Below are 9,155 nucleotides of genomic sequence, written 5' to 3'. Positions count from 1 at the left end.
AAGCTAGCTGTCTGCAGAACTTACCTGGACTGTGATTTACCTGGACTGTGAGTTAATCTATTGACACTGCTTTACCTGGACTGAGACAACAAACTGTAATGTACAACAAATTGTTACTTGGTATCTTTGCTAACGGTGTCATTGCTGGTGTCATTGCTGGTATAATTTTTCCAAGGGCTTCTTGCATGGAGCCATCAATTGGCTTGGTATTGTGGCATTTTGTATCCTCCCTTTCTGTTTGTAGCAGGTTATTTATGGTGTTTCTGTAAAAACCACTATGGTGGTTATTTAAATTAAACAAAAGGGGGAAATGTTAGAGTCTGTAAACAAGTCAAAATAACACCTGGCATTTTGCCAGGGGAATGTTAGAGTTCATAAACAAGTCTGGATGGTGCCTGGCAAAATGTCAGAGGGAGTGGTTTGAGAAGTAACAAAACCGAGCCATTAAGTGTAGAGATTCCTGATTGGTTGACTGATGTATCTAGTTTATGCTAATTAGATAAGCTGTGTGGAATGTATAAATACTGCTCCTGTCCTGCAATAAACGGCTCCCACTCCTGCTGTATCAACGTACACAAGTTATTCGTCACCCTCCGCTTATTTTGCCCAGCCAGCCGGGCTGCGGCACCAAAATTCATGTTGAAGCCCTAACTCTCACCAGCTACTTGCGCAGATGAGATGAACTGGGTTTAAAAGAGCTGGCTGTAACATTAAGCTAAGAAAATGGCAAAAAGCACAGGACACAGAAGTAATTTTCATATTGAGGGTGGGACTGCTCTGTGACCTAAAGGTCAGCTTCCACGCTGGAAAGAGCGTGCACTGGGAATCTCTTTATTTTTATAGCTTTTATAGGGGGGACATACAAAGGAGTTTTGATAGACTATTCTTCACTAAATAAGGCAAGGGATAAGGTTTCAAGGGGGGTTGTCCAATCCCATTGGGTAACGCCCAAGTCCAGAGCTAGAGCAAACTTCTTTGCCAAGCAAAGGTGGAGACCCTTGCATTGCACAGCAGAAGGCGTGCAATGTCAGACCAACACCCCCTAACTCAAGGCTGAGAGAAGATGCTTAGCTTATGGGCTAGTGGCCTCCCGCACCTAACCACCAGGGTTGCTATATTTGGAGACTGGGCCTCTAAGGAAGTAATTTAGGCTAAATTAGGTCATAGGGGTAGGGCTCTGATTCAATTAGTGATCTTACAAAAGACACCAGAAACTAAGTTTTCTTTTTCTCTGTTACCTCCTGCAAAGAAGAGGTGAGCACACAGCTACCTATAAGTTCTATAGAGATGCTTTAGAATGAAACCTATCTTGCCAGGACCTTGATCATAAACTTTCCAGCCTCCTAAATGATGAGAAATGTTACTGCCGTTTAAGCTACCTAGTCTGTGGTATTTTATCATGGTAGCCAAAGCTAAGACAATCTCCACATAAGTATCCATATTAATCTGATTAACTTTTTACCTTATTAGAAAAAGAAGACAAGCGTGGTGGCATACACATGTAATACCAATGACTTGAGTCACTGAGGCAGGAGGATCACAAATTGAAGGCTAGCCTCAACTTAGCAAGGCCCTCAGCAACTTGTTGTGATCTTGTTGCAAAAAAAAAAAAAAAGAGGGGTGGGGACTGAAGTATATAGTTAGTTTAGTGATAAAGCACCCTTGGTTCCAATTCCTAGTACCAAAACAAAAACTCTTATTTAAAAAAAAGAGAGAAAAAAAACTTAAATAAATAAACAAAATAAAACAAGTTCAAAGCAATCAGAATGAAGACTACTAATAAAAAGCAGAAATCAATAAAACTAAAGATAGGGAAAGAAAGGCAATGAAACCAAAAGTTGTTTCTTTGAAAAAAATCCAGAAAGTTAATAAATCTCTAGCAAGACTTACAAAGGAGACTGAGAAGACATATTATTAATAGCAGATCTGAAAAAAAAAAATCACTACGGACCTTGTAGACATTTCAACCCCTTAACCGAAACAGACCAATTCCTTGAAAATCATAAACTATCAAAAGTTACCCATTTGAAGGGAGGGGAAGAACAGAAGTTCAGTGGATTAGACACAGGAATAAAGGGAAAGGAGAGGAACAGGAACAGGAATAGAAAAGACAGTGGAATTAACTGGACATAATTTTCCTATGTTCATACATAAATACACAACCAGTAAAACTCCACATCATGTATAACCACAAGAATGGGATTCTAATAAGTCATATTCCATGTATGTATAATATGCAAAATACACTCTACTATCATGTATATCTAAAAAGAACAAATAAAAAATAAATTAAAATTGGTTCACTATTAAAATCTAATCAGCAAAATCTTTTTTAAAAAAAAGTTACCCAAGGTACAATAGATAACCTGAATAACCCTATCACTACTAAAGAAATCTATAAGCCCAAATGCTTACTCTGGTGAATTTTAGCATACACGTTAAGACAAAATAATATCAATTCTATGTAATCTCTTCAGAAAACAGAAGAGAAGGGAATACTTTCCAAGTCACTTTATAAGGCCAAATTATCTTTTTACTAAAACTACGCAAACATAAGAAAACTACAAACCAAGCTAAATATCTAAATAAAAAAAATTGGAAAATTAAATCCAGTGATAAAAAAAAGATAATGCATTACAACCATAGGAGGTTATTCTGAGAATGTAAGATTGGTTTGTTTTTTGATAAGTAATCAATGTAGCCCACCATTATCAGTCTGAAGAAGAAAAAATTGGCTAGGCATGGTGGTGTGTCCCCTGAATCCCAGCTACTTGGGAGGCTGAATCAGGAAGATCCGAAGTTCAAGTCCAGTCTAGGACACCTATCAAGACTTTGTCTCAAAACATAAAAAAGACTGGGGATGTAGCTCAGTGTTAAGCACCCTTGAGTTCAATCCCCAATACTACAAAAAAGGGAAAAAAAGAAAAAATACATGATCACTTCAACTGACAGAGAAAAAAAAATCTGACAAAATCCAACATCCATAAAGATGCAAAGTTGGAATAGAAGAAAATTTTCTTAGTTTAATATTGATGAAGTATAACCAAACCTGAAAACTGAATGCTTTTACATTACACTAAGATTTTTAAAAAGTGGGGGGGCAAGGTTGTTCACTGTCACTAGTCCTATTCAACTGAAGATGAAGCCAATGCAATAAGATGAGAAAAAGAAATAGAAGGCATACATATTGGCAAGAAAGGAAAAACATATTCCTATTCATAGACAACATAATTGCATACATAGAAAATACCAAGAAGGGGGTGGGGTTGTGTCTCACCAGTAGAGCACTTGCTTAGCATGTGCAAAGCCCTGGGTTCAATCCTCAGCTCCACATAAAAAAATAAATAAATAAAATAAAGGTATTGTGTCCAACTACAACTAAAAAATAAATATTAAAAAAAGAAATAAAATATCAAGGAATCAAAACAAAACATACAAAACTCCTCAAAATAGAAAATATGAGATATGTGCGGTGACTCACACTTGTAATTCCAGCCACTGAGGGGCTGAGGCAGAAGGATCACAAATTTAAGGTCAGCTTGGGTGACTTATGAAGACCTTGTCTCAAAATAAAAATAAATAAAAAAGGTTGGGGAGCTGGGGCTGTAGCTCAATGGTAGAGCAATTGCCTAGCATGTGAGAGGCACTAGAGTAGATCCTCAGCACCACATATAAATAAATAAATAAACAAATAAATAAATAAATGTATTGTGTCCATCTACAACTAAAAATGTTTTTAAAAATATCTGGGGCTGGGGGCTGAGTATATAGCTCAGCTGGTAGAGTGCTTGCCATGCATGCACAAGGCCCTGGGTTCAGTCCCCAGCACCAAAAAAAAAAAAAAACCAAAAAACTGGGGATGAAATTCAGTGGTAAAACACCCCTCGGTTCAATTCCTAGTATTGGGGGCCAAGGGAGATGGGGGTGAAAAAATATTTAGCTAGATCACAGGAAGTAGTCAACATTGCCAAATCAAATTTATATAAAGTAGTAATAAATAACTGAAAACTAAAATTTAAAATACCGCTTATGATTATTTCCCACAAATTAAGTGCTTAGTTGCATACTTAATTAAATACGTAAAGTATTTGTATAGTGAAATCTACAAACTCTAATAAAATATATTAAAGACCCAAATAAATGAGAAAATGTATCTTTTTTGTTGTTGTTGCTGGGAACTGAACTCAGGGCCTTCCACATTCTAAATATACACTCTACCACTGAGCTACTACACCACCAGCCCATTTTATAGACTGGAAACTTGACATAGTGAAGATGTCAATTCTCCCTACGTTGATTTATAGATTTAGTACAATTTCATTCTAAGTCCTAGCAAGAGTTTTTACAGATATATGCAAACTTAATTCTAATACTTTTATGGATAGGCAAAGTTATAAAAAGAGCCAAAATAATTCCAAAGAAGAATAAGGTGTAAGAATCATAGTATTCAACTTTTAAGACTTAAAAAGTTAGACACGGTGACACACGCCTATAGTTCCAGCAATTTGGGAGGTTGAGATAGGAGGATTACTAATTCAAGGCCAGCCTCACAAACTTACTGAGGCCAGAAGCAACTCAGCAAGACCCTGTCTCAAAATAAAAAGTAAAAAGGGCTGGGGATGTGGCTCAGTGGTAAAGTACCCTAGGTTCATTTTGGTAGAAAATTTAAAAAAGACTTTAAAAAGCTACAGAAATCAAGAGAACATGGAATTGGTGAAGAAAAAGACACATAGAAAATTGGAATAGAAAAAGAATCTAAGAAGAGACTCAACACAAATACACCAACTGAATTTTTACAAAGGTGCAAAGGCAGCTTAATGGAAAAAGAAAGCTTTCAACAAATAGTATAAAAACAATTGGATATATATATATATATATATATATTTTTTTTAAGAGTATCTTTACCTATGTCTTAGGTAAAATTTAACTCAAACAGGTCATTGATATAAATGTAAAATATAAAACTATAAAATGATAGGGGGTTTTATTGTTTTATTTTGCACAACTGGGGATAGAACCCAACAGATGGTTGGCAAGAGGTCTGCCATTGAGTTACATCCCCAGGCCTTGTAAAAATGTTTAGAAGGAAACATAGGTGTAAATATTTGTGACCTGATATGAAGTAAAAAATTTTTAAATAAGATACCAAAAGCATGACTCATTAAAAAAAAAAAAAAAAAACTGGGCTGTGGTTGTAGCTCAGTGGTAGAGCACTTGCCTAGAATGTGTGAGGCACTGAATTAGATTCTCAGCACCTCATATAAATAAATAGATAGATAGATAGATAGATAGATAAATAAAGGTCCATTGACAACTAAAAAATGTTTTAAAAATAAAAATAAAAAGATTCTTAGCACACGTGAGGCGCTGGGTTCTATCCTCAGCACCACGTAAAAAATAAATAAATGAAATGAAGGTGTTCTGTCCAACTACAACTAAAATATATATTTAAGAAAAAAGACAAGCTACCAGATGGAAGAAAATATATGCAAATCATCTATCCAACAAATGACTTCTATCTAGAATATATAAAGAACTCTCAAAATTCAACAGTAAGAAAACAACCCAATTTTAAAAATGGGCAGAAGACTTAAATATAAAATACATTCTTGTGAAGATATGGAGTAACTGGTGCTCCAATGTATTGGTACAGCCATTCTAGACAACAATTTGCTTCTTATAAAGTTAAATATATATTTACCATAAAACCCAACAATCCCACTCCCACCTATTTATTTACCCTAATTAAATGAAAATTACTTTCATACAAAAATTGTACAAGAAAGTTCACAGCCACTTTATTCATACTTGGAAAAAATAAAACTCTATTCTTTAGTGAATCAACAAATAAATTGGTACATTCATACAATGGAATTCTACTTAGTAATACAGAGAATGGACTTAGTAATATTTGTAATGACTCAGATGAATCTCAAAGACATTATGCTGAGTGAAAGAAACAAATCTGAAAAACTTTTATATATATATATTCCATTTACATGACATTCTGGAAAAGCCAAAACTATAGAAACAAATACATTAGAGACTGCTAGGGTCTGGGAGTAGGGTAGAGAATGACTACAAGGGGCAAAAGGGAATCATTTAAGGTGATAGAAATATTTTATATTTGGACTATGGTAGTGGTAACCAGATTTTAATGTTTTTCAGGTATTAGAGAATTTGGAGCCAGAGAAGCTGCTCAGTGATAGAGTACCTGATTAGCATGTGAGAGGATCAAGGTTAGATACACAGCAGTGGAAAACAAATTTAGAGAATGGTTTTATATAAAATAGATGAGCATTATTCTATGGAAATTATTCTCAATAAATAAGACCAAAAAATAAGAAGAAATCATTAAGCAGGGGATAAGAATGGGTGGAGTTATAAATTAAAAAATAGAGTACTGATGGTTCTTGAAGGGTACTTGGGGGTTAATTATAATATCCTATTTATTTTGTATTTTGACATTTTTCATTTTTTAAAAAAATAATGCCTTTATTTTTATTTATTTATTTTCATGTGGTACTAAGGATCAAATACAGTGCCTCACAGGTAGCTAGGCAAGTACTCTACCATTGAGCTACAACCCCAGACTTTCCACCCCTTTTTTTAAAGGGTTTAGAAGCTAGGCATGATGACGTACACCTGTATTCCTCATGATTCAGGAAGCTGAAGCAGGAGGATCTCAAGTTTGAGACCAGCCTCAGCAACTCAGCAATACCCTAACCAACTTAGTGAGATCCTGTCTCAAAATAAAAATAAAAATAAGCTGGGGATGTGGCTCAGTGGTTAAGTACTCCTGGGTTCAATTTCTGGTACTGGAGCAAAAAAGAAAAAAAGAGGGTACAGGAGAACCCTGTACCTTTTTTAGGAGACTAAAAGGAAACGGCCAATGAGAAAAGGAAGTATGGTGTTTGGAAGCCAAGTAGAAAAGCATTTCAAGGAGAATACAAATATTTTAAGTACAAATAGGTCTATGAGATGGGAACTTACAACTGATTATATTCATCCATGGTGGGAGGGGTACTACATATATAAATATGACCAACTATAAAAAAAAATTTGAAAATAAAAAATCATGGCTACCCTGGAAAGTGTACAGATTTTTTTTCTTAACAGTATTCCCTAAACAATACAGTACAGCAACCATTTATATAGCACTTGAGTAGCATAAAGTATCATAGATTTTTTTTTTTCTCTGTTACAGGGATTGAGCCCAGGGTCTCAGAAACGTTAGGTAAATACTCTACCATTGGGCCACACCTCAGTCCACGTTATTTAGGGATGATTTAAAGTATACAGGAGAAGATATGTAGGTTACATGCAAAAACTAGCTTTTTATACAAAGGACTTGAGTGTCTGAGGATTTGGTCATCCATAAGGGGTCCTAGAACTAATTCCACATGGAAACTAAGAAACAACTGTCCTGGATTTTTTTTTTTTTTTTTTTTTTTTAGGAGTTTAGAGTAGTGGTGATGAAGTCTAACTAATGCAGGTTTAAAGGAGAAAAAAAGGCCAGGCACTATTAATACCTGCTAAAATTTAGAAGTAACCAAGATGTCCTTCAGTAAATAGATGGATAAACAAACAGTGGTATGTAGGAACACTGGAGTATCATCTAGCCCTAAAAGAAAATGAACTAACAAGAAAAGGCCCAAATGCATATTACTAAATAAAAAGCCATCTGAAAAGGTTGCATGTTATATACTTGTTCTATCATTTAGAGAGTGGTGTTGAAATCTTCAACTATATTGGTGGATTCTCTATTTCTCCTTTCAGTTCTATTACCCTTTATGTACTTTGAAGATCTTGCTAAATGCATAAACGTTTATGATCGTTAGGTACCCTGAAGAACTGACTCTTTTTGTCATCATGAAGTAAGTCTCTATAGCCATGGTAATATTCCTTGCTCTGATATCTACTATGTCTTTATTAATATAGCAACTCCTTTCTTCTGAACAGTGTTTACAAGGTATATTTTATTTTACCCTTCTTTCAATATGAGTTTATATATATTTAAAGTGGGTTTCTTGTAGACAACACTTAGTTGCATCTTACTTTTAAATGCAATCTGTTAATTTTCACCTATTGAGGTGTTTCAATTGTTTATTTAATGTGATTATTGGTCTGGTCAGATTTAAATAAGCTATTTTACTATTTGTTTTTGATTTATCCAGTATATTCATTTTGTATTCTTCAGACATCTTTTAGATTTATTAAGCATTTTTATGATTCAATTTTATCTCTTTTATTGCCTTATTAGCTATATCATTTTGCTTTTAAGTGGCTTCTTTAGGGTTTATGGTATACACATAATATCACAATCTACTTTTCATGTAATATACAACTTCACATATGTAAGAATCTTAGAACAGTATACTGCTATTTCCTGTCTCCCAACCTTGGGGGCAACTTCTACCATTCCTTTTATTTCTACATGTTATAAATCCCACAACACAGGTTTTTTGTTTTGTTTTGTTTTAACCTGGAGATTGAACCCAAAAGGACTCTACCTCTTGAGCTACATCCCGAGTCCTCTACTTAAATTTTGAGGCAAGTTCTCAATAAATTGCCCAGGATGGCCTCAAACTTGGGATCATCCTGCTTCTGCATCCCAGGTGGCTGGGATTACTAGAACATACCACCACACCCAGTCCAGTTTTCTTGGTTTTGTTTTAGGCAATTTAAATTTTTTTATTATTGTCTTTTCTTTCTTTCATGTTACTGGAGATTGAACCCAGGGATGCTCTATGGGTGACCTATATCCCCAGTCCTTTTTATTTTTTTATTTTGAGACGGGGTCTCAATAAGTAGCCTAGGGCCTTGCTAAATTGCTGAAGGTGTCCTAAAACTTGAGATCCTCCTGGTTCTGCCTCCCAATGCCTGAGATTACAGGCATGCAAACTACACCCAGCTAAAATATTTTTTATTTACTTATTTTTTGTGGTGCTGGGAAATTAACTCAAGGTCTCCCACATGCTGGGCAGGCACTCCACCACTGAGCTATCCCTCAGCCCTAATTTTATTCTTGTGTGTGCATGCGGGCGGATGCGCATGTGTGTATACATATGGGGGGAATTAAATCCAGCAGGAATTAAATCCAGGGACGCTTAACCACTGAGCCACATCCCCAGCCCTTTTCATGTTTTACTTTG

The 9,155-nt window shown here is 35.2% G+C and overlaps 1 protein-coding gene across 16 annotated transcripts in view; it reads right to left on the bottom strand.

Moving 5' to 3' along the window:
• Positions 1 to 9,155, bottom strand: part of R3hdm2 (R3H domain containing 2) — a 119,947-nt gene that overhangs the window by 73,344 nt on the left and 37,448 nt on the right. The gene's annotated exons all lie outside the window — the stretch shown is intronic.

This window comes from Marmota marmota, unplaced genomic scaffold, assembly GCF_001458135.2.
Source record: "Marmota marmota marmota unplaced genomic scaffold, marMar, whole genome shotgun sequence".
NCBI lineage: Eukaryota > Metazoa > Chordata > Mammalia > Rodentia > Sciuridae > Marmota > Marmota marmota.
The sequence above is the reverse complement of the archived record's forward strand: the minus strand, read 5'-3'. Positions and strand labels throughout refer to the sequence as shown.